General features: G+C 47.6%; 1 pseudogene; it reads left to right on the forward strand.

Annotated features, from left to right (window-relative positions):
- LOC124044171 overlaps window positions 1–16,541 on the forward strand; it is a 111,985-nt pseudogene that overhangs the window by 24,042 nt on the left and 71,402 nt on the right.

A 16,541-nucleotide genomic window follows, 5' to 3' on the forward strand; every position in this document is an offset into this window, starting at 1 on the left:
ACGGTGTAGCCTCGACAGCATTCTGTAGGGTAGCACCACGGTGTAGCCTCGACAGCATTCTGTAGGGTAGCACCACGGTGTAGCCTCGACAGCATTCTGTAGGGTAGCACCACGGTGTAGCCTCGACAGCATTCTGTAGGGTAGCACCACGGTGTAGCCTCGACAGCACTCTGTAGGGTAGCACCACGGTGTAGCCTCGACAGCACTCTGTAGGGTAGCACCACGGTGTGGCCGAAGCAGTCTACAGTAGCCTCGACAGCATTCTGTAGGGTGGCACCATGGTGTAGCATCATGGTGTAGTCGAAGGACAGCTAGTTTCCCTCCCTTTTTAATATATATATATATTTTTTACCTTTATTTAAACAGGTAGGCTAGTTGAGAACAAGTTCTCATTTACAACTGCGACCTGGCCAAGATAAAGCAAAGCAGTTCGACACATACTACAACAACAGCGATACACATGGAATAAACAAACAATCAATAATACAGTGTATATATATATATATACATATACATATACATATACAGCATGTACAAATGAGGTAGGATAGGAGAGGTAAGGCAATAAATAGGCCATGGTGGCGAAGTAATTACAATATAGCAATTAAACACTGGAATGGTAGATGTGCAGAAGATGAATGTGCAAGTAGAGCTACTGGGGTGCAAAGGAGCAAAATAAATACAGTATGGGGATGCGGTAGATAGATGGGCTGTTTACAGATGGGCTATGTACAGGTGCAGTGATCTGTGAGCTGCTCTGACAGCTGGTGCTTAAAGCTAGTGCGGGAGATATGAGTCTCCAGCTTCAGTGATTTAAAAAAACAATTTTTTTAGGTTGGAGTACATCTACTTACACAGTAATTATGACAACTTCCGGAAGATGTACTCCAACCTATCAGAGCTCTTGCAGCATGAACTGACATGTTGTCCACCCAATCAAAGGATCGGAGAATGAATCTAGTACTGAAAGCATGAGCTGCAGCTAGTTAGCACTGCAGTGCATAAGTAGTGATAAGTTGACTCAAAAAGAGACAATAATTGAACAGTTTTGAATACATTTATTTAAAAATTAAGGAAATGTGAGAGAGCTATATTTAGTTGTCTTTTTTAACTTTCACTTACACTACATTACCAAAAGACACCTGCTCGTCGAACAGCTCATTCCAGAATCATGGGCGTTAATATGGAGTTGGTCCCCCCTTTGCTGCTATAAAAGCCTCTATTCTTCTGGGAAGGCTTTCCACTAGATGTTGGAACATTGCTGCGGGGACTTGCTTCCATTCAGCCACAAAATTAGTGAGGTCGGGCAATTAGGCCGGCGTTCCAATTCGTGCCAAAGGTGTTTGATGGGTTGAGGTCAGGTTTTTGTGCAGACCATTCAAATTCTTCCACACCGATTTCGATAAACCATTTCTGTATGGACCTTGCTTTGTGCATGGGGGCATTGTCATGCTTAAATAGGAAAGCGGCTTCCCCAAACTGTTGCCACAAAGTTGGAAGCACAGAATCATCTAGAATGTCATTGTATTCTGAAGATTTTCCTTTACTGGAACTTTGGGGCCTAGCCCGAACAATGGAAAACAGACCCAGGCCATTAGTCCTCTCCCAAACTTTACAGTTGGCAATAGAGGTTCACCAATTAATCGGCATGGCCGATTTAATTAGGGCCGATTTTTCAAGTTTTCATAACAATCGGTAATCAGCATTTTTGGACGCCGATTATGGCTGATTACATTGCAATCTACGAGCAAACTGCAGGCAGGCTGACCACCTGTTACGCGCGTGCAGAAAAGAGCCAAGGTAAGTTGGTAGCTGGCATTAAACTTATCTTACAAAAAACAATCAATCTTCACAATCCCTAGTCAACTACACATGGTTGATATTACTAGGTCCTGCATTGCATATAATCACTGCGGTGGCTGTTAATTTATCATCGAATCACAGCCTACTTCAACTTCGCCAAACTGTTGATGATTTAACAAAAATGCATTGCCAAAAAGCACCATCTTTGCACAAAAGTACCTAGGCATTGATGTTTATGCTTTTCTTAAAATCAATACACAGAAGTATATATTTTTAAACCTGCATATTTAGCTAAAGGAAATCCAGGTTAGCAGGCAATATTAACCAGGTGAAATTGTGTCACTTCTCTTGTGTTCTTTGCACGCAGAGTCAGGGTATATGCAACAGTTTGGGCTGCCTGGCTTGTTGCGAACTAATTTACCAGAATTTTACATAATTATGACATAACATTGAAGGTTGTGCAATGTAACAGCAATATTTAGACTTTGGGATGCCACGCTTCGATAAAATACGGAACGGTTTAGTATTTCACCGTAAAAATAAACGTTTTGTTTTTTAAATGATAGTTTCCGGATTTGACCATATTAATGACCTAAGGCTTGTATTTGTTTATTATAATTGTTTATGATTTGATATTTGATAGCAGTCTGACTGAGCGGTGTTAGGCAGCAGCAGCCTCGTAGGCATTCATTCAAACTTTACTGCGTGTGCCAGCAGCTCTTAGCAATGCTTGATGCACAGCGCTGTTTATGACTTCAAGCCTATCAACTCCTGAGATTAGGCTGGCAATACTAAAGTGCCTATTAGAACATCCAATTGTCAAAGGTATATGAAATACAAATGGTATAGAGAAATAGTCGACACGTCTCAAATCCTATAATAACTACAACCTAAAACTACTTAACTGGGAATATTGACGAACTGGGAATATTGAACAACTTCATATGTTCTGAGCAAGGAATTTAAACTTTAGCTTTTTTACATGGCACATATTGCACTTTTACTTTCTTCTCCAATGCTGTTTTTTTGCATTATTTAAACCAAATTGAGAGTTTCATTATTTATTTGAGACTAAATAGATTTTATGTATTATATTAAGTTAAAATAAGTGTTTATTGTTCATTCATTGTTCATATATATATATTTATATTTATATTTATATATATATATATATATATATATATATATATATATATATATATATATATATATATATATATATATATATTAATCGGTATCTGCTTTTTTTGGTCCTCCAATAATCTGTACCGGTGTTGAAAAATCATAGTCCGTCGACCTCTAGTTGGCACTATGCATTCGTGCAGGTAGTGTTATCCTGGCATCCACCAAACCCAGATTCCTCTGTTGGACTGCCAGATGGTGAAGCGTGACTCATCACTCCAGAGAATTCGTTTCCACTGCTCCATAGCCCAATGGCAGCGAGCTTTACACCACTCCAGCCGACACTGCTCGGCCATGGAAACCAATTTCATGATGCTCCCGACAAAGTTATTTGGCTGACGTTGCTTCCAGAAGCAGTTTGGAACTCGGTAGGGAGTTGCAACCATGAACAGATGGTTTTTATATGCTACGAGGTTTCTCCACTCGGAGGTCCTGTTCTGTGAGCTTGTGCGTCCTACCACTTCGCGGCTGAGCCGTTGTTAATCATAGACGTTTCCACTTCACAATAACAGCACTAGCTCTAGCAGGACAGATATTTGACAAACTGACTTGTTGGAAATGAGGCATCCTATGACTGTGCCACGTTGAAAGTCACTGAGTTCTTCTGTAAGGCCATTCTACTGCAAATGTTTGTCTATGGAGATTGCATGGCGGTGTGCTCGATTTTATATACCTGTCATCAATGGGTGTGGCAGAAATATTCAAATCCACTAATTTGTAAGGGCGTCCACATACTTTTGTATACAGTGGGGCAAAAAAGTATTTAGTCAGCCACCAATTGTGCAAGTTCTCCCACTTAAAAAGATGAGGCCTGTAATTTTCATCATAGGTACACTTCAACTATAACAGACAAAATGAGAAGAAAACAAATCCAGAAAATCACATTGTAGGATTTTTAATGAATTTATTTGCAAATTTTGGTGGAAAATAAGTATTTGGTCACCTACAAACAAGCAAGATTTCTGGCTCTCACAGACCTGTAACTTCTTCTTTAAGAGGCTCCTCTGTCCTCCACTCGTTACCTGTATTAATGACACCTGTTTGAACTTGTTATCAGTATAAAAGACACCTGTCCACAAGCTCAAACAGTCACACTCCAAACTCCACTATGGCCAAGACCAAAGAGCTGTCAAAGGACACCAGAAACAAAATTGTAGACCTGCACCAGGCTGGGAAGACTTAGTCTGCAATAGGTAAGCAGTTTGGTTTGAAGAAATCAACTGTGGGAGCATTTATTAGGAAATGGAAGACATACAAGACCACTGATAATCTCCCTCGATCTGGGGCTCCACGCAAGATCTCACCCCATTGGGGTCAAAATGATCACAAGAACGGTGAGCAAAAATCCCAGAACCACACGGGGGGACCTAGTGAATGACCTGCAGAGAGCTGGGACCAAAGTAACAAAGCCTACCATCAGTAACACACTACACCGCCAAGGACTCAAATCCTGCAGTGCCAGACGTGTCCCCCTGCTTAAGCCAGTACATGTCCAGGTACCGTCTGAAGTTTGCTAGAGAGCATTTGGATGATCCAGAAGAAGATTGGGAGAATGTCATATGGTCAGATGAAACCAAAATAGAACTACTTTTTGGTAAAAACTCAACTCGAGTGTTTGGAGGACAAAGAATGCTGAGTTGCATCCAAAGAACACCATACCTACTGTGAAGCATGGGGGTGGAAACATCATGCTTTGGGGCTGTTTTTCTGCAAAGGGACCAGGATGACTGATCCGTGTAAAGGAAAGAATGAATGGGGCCATGTATTGTGAGATTTTGAGTGAAAACCTCCTTCCACCAGCAAAGGCATTGAAGATGAAACGTGGCTGGGTCTTTCAGCATGATATTAATCCCAAACACACCGCCCGGGCAATGAAGGAGTGGCTTCGTAAGAAGCATTTCAAGGTCCTGGAGTGGCCTAGCCAGTCTCCAGATCTCAACCCCATAGAAAATCTTTGGAGGGAGTTGAAAGTCCATGTTGCCCAGCAACAGCCCCAAAACATCACTCCTCTAGGGGAGATCTGCATGGAGGAATGGGCCAAAATACCAGCAACAGTGTGTGAACCTTGTGAAGACTTACAGAAAACGTTTGACCTCTGTCATTGCCAACAAAGGGTATATAACAAAGTATTGAGAAACTTTTGTTATTGACCAAATACTTATTTTCCACCATCATTTGCAAATAAATTCATAAAAAATCCTACAGTGTGATTTTCTGGATTTTTTCCCTTCTCATTTTGTCTGTCATAGTTTAAGTGTACCTATGAGAGAGGCCTGTAATTTTCATAATCTTTTTAAGTGGGAGAACTTGCACAATTGGTGGCTGACTAAATACTTTTTTGCCGAACTGTATATGGTGTAGCTAGCGCATGCAACTAGCTAGTTTAACCTATGCTAACACCCGGCTCAGAGAGGAATGCTGGCTATGCCTATCCAACACTGGAACTCTTCCAAGTCACGGCAAACGTTTGGATTTATTAATAAGGCCCGCCTGTGTAACTGCCTGCTGACTGTACACTGTGCTGCATTATTGTAGTGTGTTTACTTATGCAATAGTTCTAGTAGCTATGTTGACTATGACGTTACTGACGCTGTTAGCTAATATGTTGATAATGATGTAGGGTGTGTGTAGCGGTTATGATGCTGTATGAAGGTTTGGATTATTTTTTTTCTTGCCTGGTCACAGACAGCTGATGTGTTGTACACTGAAGTCCACAAGCAAAGGGAAAAGATGAGAGGAGGAGAGCATGTAGATGAGAGAAGGATTATACAACGATCGAAGGGATCATGCTGTTGATCAAAGGGATCATGTTGCCGCTATGAAGTGAACTATGTTTGCATGTGATCAGGGGCATATTCATTCTGCTGATTCTGTTGAAAAATAATCTGAAACTGAAGCCAACAGAATGAAACCGGGATAAATATACCTGAATTTGTCCAAAAGAAACTCTCGTTTGTCACTGTTGGACTATTGATTACATCCTAGATCAGCGAGATGCAGGCAAGAGTGTGTAAGGCGGTATTGAATGTGTCACTGTCCGTCACCTTGATTACTCAAATTTTTCGCTCGACCTGTGCACCTACGTTCTAAACATTAATTCATATTAAACATCACCGACCGCCACTGTATTACAGGAAGGTACATCGTTACCCTGAAATGATCTCCTATTGAGATAAAAACGGCTGCATTGGGCCTTTTTTAAGAGATGTAAACCATATCCTCATAGCGAACTCAAGTGAAGCCATAACCTGTGTATAACGTGTATTACATGTGTATAAGGCTGTTTTGAAACAATATAACAGATTTGTACCTGTGTTATTCCCCTGTAGGTGGATGCCAGGTTAACCTCCCTGTGTTATTCCCCTGTAGGTGGATGCCAGGTTAACCCCCCTGTGTTATTCCCCTGTAGGTGGATGCCAGGTTAACCCCGCTGGCCACCATGGGTCTGGACCGCAATGCTCTTATGCGGGATGGCCTCCACCTGCACGGCGGCGTGATTTACCCAGGGATCCAAGCGCTGTCGGCTGAGAAGCCCCGCGAAGTGACCAATACCCTCCCCCTGAGCTACGGCCGGGACGGCCTCCCGGACCTCCTCTATAAGTCTGATGTCTCCATGGACAGGAGCAAGCCTAGTAATGGCTACATGGGCCTGTACAAGAGCCCTCCACCAGGCCTTCAGAGGGGGCCAGAGGGCCTAGACAGGATATGTGTGGGGCCTGGGGGGGCAGAAGCCCTCAGAGCTGGGCATGGGGGGTGCTGGTGCAGGAGCAGGTGGGTACCTACGTCTGCCCTGGGGGCTGAGCCCGGGCCTCTACCCCTTCATGGACACGTCCAAGTACGCCGCCCTCAGCATGTACAAGGCTCAGTTCCTCAGTCAGCCCAGCCCCTACCTGCCCCAGCACCTGGCCTACCAGTCCCTCTGTGCCTCCCAGGGGGGGAACATGAACCCTGCTGCTGCCTCGGCCACCGAGAGGCTCTACTTCATGCCCCCCTACCCCCCGTCCCCCATCTCCTCCCCCCTGGTGGGGTCTCCAATGAGGATCCCAGCGGTGTCTGTGGCCCCCACCTCCATGGTACACTGTCAGGAGAAGGGACTGAGTGTCGGGTCTCGCATCCACCACGAGGGCTCTCCATTTGGGCAGCAGCTTCACCAGCCCACCCCTCCACCCCAGCACCTTCAGCCCCCCCCACACAGACCGAGACAGACCCCACAGCAGGAACAGTAAGCCCACTAGACCCATCTCAAACAAAGTAGCCAACAACAGCAGTGGTAGTATTAGTGGTGGTGGTAGTAATAGCCTTCCCATTGATTCCTCCCCTCGCGCCTCTACTCGCCTCCCCCAGCCTGCTCCTCCCCTGCCTCCCACTCTCAGCGACAGCACCTTAGACCTACAAAGGCCAGTCCCCCGAATAGGGCCACCATCTTCCTCCTCTTCCCAGTCGATGCCTCACCCATTCTATGTGAGCAGCATTGCTAAAGAGCACCCCTCCCCCACCCGGCCCAGCCTCCACAAACCCAGACCCAGGGATGGGGCGCCAGAGCACAGGGCTGGGGGGTGTGAAAGGAAACCCAATCGGTCCCCTTCTAAACCGTCCTCTGAGCGGAAAACCCCACCAAACAGGACTACCAAAGACCCAGCAGACCCAAAGCCTCTGGATCTCTCTGGAAGGCTGCTGGAGTTTGACCTGCCTCCCAACAGCTTCCCCATCAAGATGGAAGCTCTGGGGCCTCGGTACGGACATCCCCCAAGCCGGGAGCTCCTGAAGGAGACCCTCTCACCCTCCTCCCACCCCTCCCACTCAGTGGTCTGCAGCACTTTCTCCAAGGCCCTAGACAGGCCAGAGATGATCAGCACTTTGCTCTCCTCCTGGGTGGTGCCCACCCCTACACCTATCTCCACCATTGGGTCCACCCACACACCCCCCCACCACCCCCCAGCCCTGTCCCCCTCCCCCCAGACCCAGCCCAGACCCCCAAGGGAAACGCTCCTCTCCCTCAGTCATCAAACACAAGGTTATAGAGAGAGTCCTGCCCCAGTCCCAGCAAAACAGTCCGTCCTGCCTCAGGGTTGGAGAGCCACATACTAACCCAATACCTTCCAATCACAAGCCTGCCTCCACAATGCCCCTGTCCCCCAAACCCAATGGTGATTGGCCCAATCACAGCCCCAGCCAATCAGAAGGTTCCCCCATGGCCGGCCATCATAGGAGCTCCACAGAGAAGCCTCTTAAAGCCCCCAAGAGGGCTGAGACATCCCAGGAGGTGTCTCCCTATATTAAACGTCCCTGTCTGGAGAATATCAACGGGCACCCGCCCAGCCACCTTTACCTAGCTCACAGCATGGCCTACGCCAACCGATACCTGCACTACTCTTTACCCGACAGCATGGCCCTCCATTCTCTCCCTCTGTCAGGGAAGGGCCCAGCCTACCCTCACCCCGTCCTGCTGGGCAGTAGCAGCCTGTACCCCTCCCACCTGGCAGCCAAACAGCCCTTACCCTACCACAGCCATGCTGGGGAGTACCTCACGTACAACTCCCAGGAGATGACCCACCCTCTGATGAACACACATCCAGACTCTAAAGTCCTGCAGCGGGCAGATCAGGGGCCCAAGTGCCGGGGCCAGGGTCAGGACAAACCTAGGGGTCTCGCAGAGGATTGTGGTGGGTCCCACAGGGGCCAAAGTGGTGTGGGAACAGGAGAGGGGTCCCACGTGAAGCCCAAAAGAGAGGACGGGGAGCAGGGAGGGAGCCAGCCCAGACCCACTTCCTCCTCCAGCCTCAGTACCCCCTCCAAAGACCGTATCGTCTGCATTGACCTCGTCCACTCCGACACAGATGGAGAGTCCGCTCCGACAACCAACAAGCCGCAGGTCTCTGTCACCATTCCCATCGCCAGGGGCAACCAACACAAGTGTTGCCATGGCAATGGAAACATTAGGGAAGTGGAACGGGAGCCAAAACACAAACTGCATCACCACCACCCCCAGCATCTTCATCACCACCCCAGCCCAAGCTCCACCATGACAACTATCCACACAGACAGACAACCAGAAACTCTCTGTGTGAGACCATACCCCCTCCAGGAGACGGGCTTTCCAGGCGTGGCCTCTAGCCTACCTTGGGGCGCCCCAAAGCTGGTTAATCGGGCCGAAGAGAGCCCTGAGGACCAGAGCCCTTCCTCAGACCCAGCGGACCAAGGGGAACAGGACCAGAGCACCCTGCGCTGTGCCCGAACGTCTGGCGACCGCAAGTCTGGCGACCACATCTCTGGCAACCGCACGCCTGGAGTCCGCACAATTGGGGATTGTGACCGCAAGTCTGGCGACCACTTGTGTAGAGATGGCATGTTTACTTGCGACTTCACGTCTGGAGAGGAGAGAGAAGAGATGGACAAACGAAACTCCTCCCACCCCATCCATAGCTACATGGGCCTGGGGAAGGAGAGGGACAGTGAAAGAGAGAGCGTTGGAGACACAGAGGAGTCACATGGAGAAGGGGATGAGGACGAAGAGGGTGGGCGAAGAGGCTCACGGAGGACCAGCCTGACCAAGAGGATCGCTAGCTCCTTGGGCTATGTGGGTGACCGCATCAAGTGTGTCACGACCGAGCTGTACGCAGACTCTAGCAAGCTGAGCCGGGAACAGCGCGCCCTGCAAGTGAGTTGAGAGAAATTCTGACGTATTTGGGGTGGGGGGCAGCATTAGTGGATGTGATGGTAACATGACTCATTCATCTGAGGTCATTTACGGTTTATATGGTACGTTCCCATGTAACCTGTGCAGGAATCAAACCTACAACTACTGTCAATTCTGCCACTTATTTTAGTGGCCCATAGACTGTCTTATTATTCAGACAATATATGACTTCATATAGGATGTGTCTTAGAATCAGTCTATGGATCAGATACCTGTTCCCCATAGCCGAAGTTGCAGGGTGAGGGTGAGTTCAGGGTTATAGGCTTATACCAGCCCTTTGTGGTTGCCTCTGAGATTGAGAGGACGTTTGAAGCATGTTGACAGTCAGTGAGTTAGCACAAGGCCAGTTCAAAGGTTAACCTAGGCCTGTGAGTTGTCTAGGCAACATTGGTTAGGTTGTTTGCGTGCTCTGTGTATCTAGCTTGGGAGAAATGGTGAAATGGGAAGGCAGGTTCCAAACGCATGTGTTGCTGGCTGCTGAGCGGTGGGGCTTCACATGGTGACAGGGCTGTGAGCCAGAGGGGCTGGAGGGTGATGGATGGGGTTCCCCCTCCACCCACCCTGGCCTTATCCAAGGTCACACATCCCTTCCCCCCAAGGCTATTAGTGCCTGGCTCCTCACACACTGAACACATTAAGACACACACACCAGGGTTTCCGTTAGCCGGTAATAGCCAGTTTTGTCCCCCAAAATAAAATTGAAAAGACGATTAAATAGAATTGGTGCCCACCAATTGTCTGGGAGAAAAGGAATAAATCCCATTGTAAAATAAGGCTTTTTAGCCTAGTCATTGATGTAAATGCCAGTCGATGGAAATACATTTGGCTGGTCATGCTTATCGGTCTATGATCATTTGCATAATTTAGTGGAACTGTATATTCGTTATCTTATTTAGCATACATGTACAGAGTCTTAGAGTGAGACATCTGTCAGACAGCGTTGCTGCATGTTGTGGTGCTTTCAAGACAACTGTGAAAAATACGAGGTCAAATCAGGATGTGTCACAACCGGCCGTGGTGGGAGCACCACAGGGCGGCGCACAACTGGCCCAGCGGCCTCCGGGTTTGGCCGTGGCAGGCCGTCATTGTGAATAAAAATGTGTTCTTAACTGACTTGCCTAGTTAAATAAAGCTTAAATAACTACATTTTAAATTACCTCGGTGATCTTCAGGTCGGAAAGTCTGAGCTCAAGAAAGAGGCCCGAGTTCCTGAGTTGGTTTACTGTTCAAAACTATTTCCCCCTTTGGAGCTCGTTTGTTTTTCCCAGTTATCTGCAACGCACTGAAGCTGGAAGTTGGAGCTTTCCGAGTTCTGAGTTGTTTTGAACGAGGCATCAAATGTCAAAAGGAAGGCAGGCTTCATCAGCGCGTCACACACCACTTTGCAATGAGCTGGAGGAAGTATCCATTTTGAAAACGTATAGGCTACTTAATTGTTTGAAACCTGAAGGTTTTACTGCATATTATGAGGCTTGTCTTACCTTGCTTCAAAGTAGTGTTCTTCTTCATCTCTGGCACATGAAACCTCTCATGTGCACTGCCCCTTCGAAAACAGTGTTTTCCCGCTAAAATGATTATGGAACAAACATTCGAGTAGCCTACTGCCTTGAGTGCCCTGCTTTGGTGATAACTTGAAGAAATCGGCTGATCGTTTAGCTTAAACTGTTAAACTTTCTGATCCTTGCTATGTAGCCTATTCCTCCTGGTTGTAGGAATTTGGGATCTATCATCCCACAACTGTTCCAGAGTCTGTCTAGAATAGGCCATTTCTTTCTCCACAACAACTGTCCCAGAGTCTGTCTGGAATAGGCCATTTCTTTCTTCACAACAACTGTCCCAGAGTCTGTCTGGAATAGGCCATTTCTTTCTCCACAACAACTGTCCCAGAGTCTGTCTAGAATAGGCCATTTCTTTCTCCACAACAACTGTCCCAGAGTCTGTCTAGAATAGGCCATTTCTTTCTCCACAACAACTGTCCCAGAGTCTGTCTGGAATAGGCCATTTCTTTCTCCACAAGCTGACCAATAGAACAGGTAGACTCATCTTTTCTACTATAGTAGATTGACATAAGTTAGTGATTTTGTTGTTTGCTACTTGTCTTGTTGGCTGTTATTCTAACATGTTCAAAGTGCACATTCGGTAAGAAGGACCGCACATCGTTGCATCCTGGACTGGCATGTTCTGTTAATATGAATTACCATATTGTAAATGCGCTGTTAATATGAATGACCATATTGTAAATGTGCTGTCATTCTGAGCACTTTGGGTGGACGCCCTAATCAGGTTATGCACCTAATGCATATGGGTCTGGTACATTTCTCAAATGTCCAGGAAATTAAAATGTTGCCGGTCAAATGTCCGGCGCCACATTTTCCCAACGGAAACCCTGACACACACACACTAGACAAACACAGATTCAGTCCTGCACAACTGAACTGCGGTGCGTTATTGCGTGATCAGACTGCATGCACTGAATCTACTTCTCTGCTCATCATAGACCAACATTCTGGTTAGATTAGTTAAAAAAACACGTGTGTGTGATTTCTGGCATAGACGCACACACCTCTTATGATTTATCAATGAATGGGACAAAGGCACGTGTGTGTTAACCGGTTGGTTCCACCTGTCCATATGTTGCCAGGGCTCCTCTAAACCATGTTGGTTTGTTGTAAATTGTCATGCTTGCTGATGTAAAGATATCAAATGCTAGATTTCTTGGTGTTTATTATCATCTTAATAAGAGCCTCTGTCTAACTCCATTATTATAAATCATATACCCACAATCCCCCTAACCAAAAAAGGAAGTACATGTTTTTCCAGTTCAGGAAAGTGTGTGTGTGTGTGTGTGTGTGTGTGTGTGTGTGTGTGTGTGTGTGTGTGTGTGTGTGTGTGTGTGTGTGTGTGTGTGTGTGTGTGTGTGTGTGTGTGTGTGTGTGTGTGTAACAGGGAGACTCCAATCCCCCAGGTCTGCACTACTGCTGGGGTTCCTTTCTCCTGATAGTTAATAGGTTGATTGATTGACTAATGTTACTGATTGGTCAATCCTTGATTAAAGGGGAAGAAGAAAAAGCAGCAGGGCCACAGACACTGAGGAACAGAGTAAAGACGTGTTAACATACAATACCTAAATGCAATGATAGACAGATATACTGACTAAAATGATAGACAGAATATGAAATGATGAAAATGGACAGAGTATGAAAAGGACAGAATATGCAATGGACAGATATATTGAGCCCCCTCCCCCGTTCTAATTGCATAGATGGAAGTCATATCACGAGAGGGGGATAATATAAGTCGACCTGCAGCTATCTGGGAGGTCAGTTCTTTACATTTCTTTATCTCACTCTACCCCTCAGACAGGCTTTCTCTGCTTCCCTCTGCCCTCTATTTCTGCTACCTCTGCTTCCCTCTGCCCTCTATTTCTGCTACCTCTCCTTTTCTCTGCCCTCTTTCTGCAACTCTCCTTTTCTCTGCCCTCTCTTTCTGCTACCTCTCCTTTTCTCTGCCCTCTATTTCTGCTACCTCTCCTTTTCTCTGCCCTCTATTTCTGCTACCTCTCCTTTTCTCTGCCCTCTTTCTGCTACCTCTCCTTTTCTCTGCCCTCTCTTTCTGCTACCTCTCCTTTTCTCTGCCCTCTATTTCTGCTACCTCTCCTTTTCTCTGCCCTCTCTTTCTGCTACCTCTCCTTTTCTCTGCCCTCTTTCTGCTACCTCTCCTTTTCTCTGCCCTCTTTCTGCAACTCTCCTTTTCTCTGCCCTCTATTTCTGCTACCTCTCCTTTTCTCTGCCCTCTATTTCTGCTACCTCTCCTTTTCTCTGCCCTCTATTTCTGCTACCTCTCCTTTCTCTGCCCTCTATTTCTGCTACCTCTCCTTTTCTCTGCCCTCTCTTTCTGCTACCTCTCCTTTTCTCTGCCCTCTATTTCTGCTACCTCTCCTTTTCTCTGCCCTCTATTTCTGCTACCTCTCCTTTCTCTGCCCTCTATTTCTGCTACCTCTCCTTTTCTCTGCCCTCTTTCTGCTACCTCTCCTTTCTCTTCCCTCTTTCTGCTACCTCTCATTTTCCCTGCCCTCTTTCTGCGCTCTCTCCTTTTCTCTGCCCTCTTTCTGCTACCTCTCCTTTCTCTTCCCTCTTTCTGCTACCCCTCCTTTCTCTGCCCTCTTTCTGCTACCCCTCCTTTCTCTGCCCTCTTTTTCCTCCTCTCCTTTCTATTCCCTCTTTCTGCTACCTCTCATTTTCTCTGCCCTCTTTCTGCTACCTCTCATTTTCTCTGCCCTCTTTCTGCTACCCCTCCTTTCTCTGCCCTCTTTCGGCTACCTCTCCTTTCTCTGCCCTCTTTCTGCTACCTCTCCTTTTCTCTGCCCTCTTTCTGCTATCTCTCCTTTTCTCTGCCCTCTTTCTGCTACCTCTCCTTTTCTCTGCCCTCTTTCTGCAACTCTCCTTTTCTCTGCCCTCTCTTTCTGCAACTCTCCTTTTCTCTGCCCTCTTTCTGCTACCTCTCCTTTTCTCTGCCCTCTTTCTGCTACCTCTCCTTTTCTCTGCTCTCTTTCTGCTACCTCTCCTTTTCTCTGCCCTCTTTCTGCTACCTCTCCTTTTCTCTGCCCTCTTTCTGCTACCTCTCCCTTTCTCTGCCCTCTTTCTGCTACCTCTCCTTTTCTCTGCCCTCTTTCTTCTACCTCTCCTTTTCTCTGCCCTCTTTCTGCTACCTCCTTTTCTCTGCCCTCTTTCTGCTACCTCTCCTTTTCTCTGCCCTCTTTCTGCTACCTCTCCTTCCCTCTGCCCTCTCTTTCTGCTACCTCTCCTTTTCTCTGCCCTCTCTTTCTGCTACCTCTCCTTTTCTCTGCCCTCTTTCTGCTACCTCTCCTTTTCTCTGCCCTCTCTTTCTGCTACCTCTCCTTTTCTCTGCCCTCTTTTCTGCTACCTCTCCTTTTCTCTGCCCTCTTTCTGCTACCTCTCCTTTTCTCTGCCCTCTTTCTGCTACCTCTCCTTTTCTCTGCCCTCTCTTTCTGCTACCTCTCCTTTTCTCTGCCCTCTTTCTGCTACCTCTCCTTTTCTCTGCCCTCTTTCTGCTACCTCTCCTTTTCTCTGCCCTCTCTCTGCTACCTCTCCTTTTCTCTGCCCTCTATTTCTGCTACCTCTCCTTTTCTCTGCCCTCTCTTTCTGCTACCTCTCCTTTTCTCTGCCCTCTATTTCTGCTACCTCTCCTTTTCTCTGCCCCCTCTTTCTGCTACCTCTCCTTTTCTCTGCCCCCTCTTTCTGCTACCTCTCCTTTTCTCTGCCCTCTATTTCTGCTACCTCTCCTTTTCTCTGCCCTCTATTTCTGCTACCTCTCCTTTTCTCTGCCCTCTTTCTGCTACCTCTCCTTTTCTCTGCCCTCTACACACTTTCTATCTGTCTTTTTTCACTTGCTCTGCATTGCTTCTTCCCTTTTCTCAGTTCCCCCCCCCTTCTCTCTATGTGAGCCCCAGGGCAAGCTGTATGTGTTGCCTAGCTGTGTTCATGTTTCAGGAAGGGAGATGGCAGGAACTAGGACTCACTGTGGCTGACTGCACTAGTCTAACCTAACCGTGTCTGGATGTGCCATGCTTCTTCGTTTATCTCTGTCTCTTTGTCCTGTTTTGGCCTCCTTTTAATGACACTGTGATTTCCTGATGCGATGTCTGCTTCTGTAACCGTTCAGCCCAGATTGAGGTTTAGAGAGAGGTGCGTGTGCGTGTGTGCGTGCGCGTGTGCGTGTGTGTGTGTGTGTGTGTGCGGCGAGGGCTAGAAGGTTAGTGGGTTTCATGGCTGCTTTCTCTGTGTATGTGTCTCTGTGGGTGTCCTGTCTGTCTATGTGTGTGTGTTTAGCGGGCGATGATGCGGTTCTCAGAGCTGGAGCTGAAGGAGAAGGAGTGTGGGGGTGTGTGTGTGTCTGAGTCGGCAGCAGGACAGGAGTTGGCAGGCGGCCAGCGGATAGCGAGAGAGTGGGAACACTGCCAACACACCGCCAGGCAGGGAGAGAGGGAGGGTGAGTAACCCAATACACACACACACACACAGGCAGGGTTTGGTCATAATACATACACACAGTGCGAGAGAGCGAGACGTGGGGAGAATCTTATTTTCAATGAATGTTTTCTGCTTATCTGTGTAGAAAGAGGATAGTGGGAGGGGAGAAAGAGGCAGAGATCCAGTGGGTGGGGGAGGGGAGGGAGAGAGAGCATTACAGAGATGGAGGAGTAAAGTTAGTAAGTGGATGAGAGAGAGGAATAGTTTCAGAAAAGGATTGGGGGAGAGAGAGTGAAATAGTGAGTGGGGGAGGGGGGCTACTTGTGCTGGCGGAGAGCCCAGCTGTGTAGTGGAGCGAGGCCTGGACTGACGTGGGAGACTAATTATGAGAGTGAGTGAGAGAGAAGGAGGCTGAGAAGGAAAGAGTCATGCTCTGTGCGGCAGGGTCATGTCAGGGGGGATGGGGGGGGTTTGTCCTAAAACAACCTTTTTCTTCACTTTCTCTTGTGCTCTCTCTCTACCTGTTTCTCATAGGTGAGTCAGTATGAACTCGTTACCCCATCCACTGACATCTGATTCAAAACTCTACCCCATCAACGTTTTACAGCATGTCTTTGGAGGTCTAACAGACCTTCTTTCTCTCCCATCACCCCCTCTCTCTCCCATCACCCCCTCTCTCTCCCATCACCCCCTCTCCTCCCATCACCCCCTCTCCCTCCCATCACCCCCTCTCCCTCCCATCACCCCCTCCCTCCCTCCCATCACCCCCCTCCCTCCCTCCCATCACCCCCTCTCTCCCTCCCATCACCCCCTCTCTCCCTCCCATCACCCCCTCTCTCTCCCATCACCCCCTCTCTCTCTCTCTCTCC

This window comes from Oncorhynchus gorbuscha, linkage group LG09 (assembly GCF_021184085.1).
Source record: "Oncorhynchus gorbuscha isolate QuinsamMale2020 ecotype Even-year linkage group LG09, OgorEven_v1.0, whole genome shotgun sequence".
Lineage (NCBI taxonomy): Eukaryota > Metazoa > Chordata > Actinopteri > Salmoniformes > Salmonidae > Oncorhynchus > Oncorhynchus gorbuscha.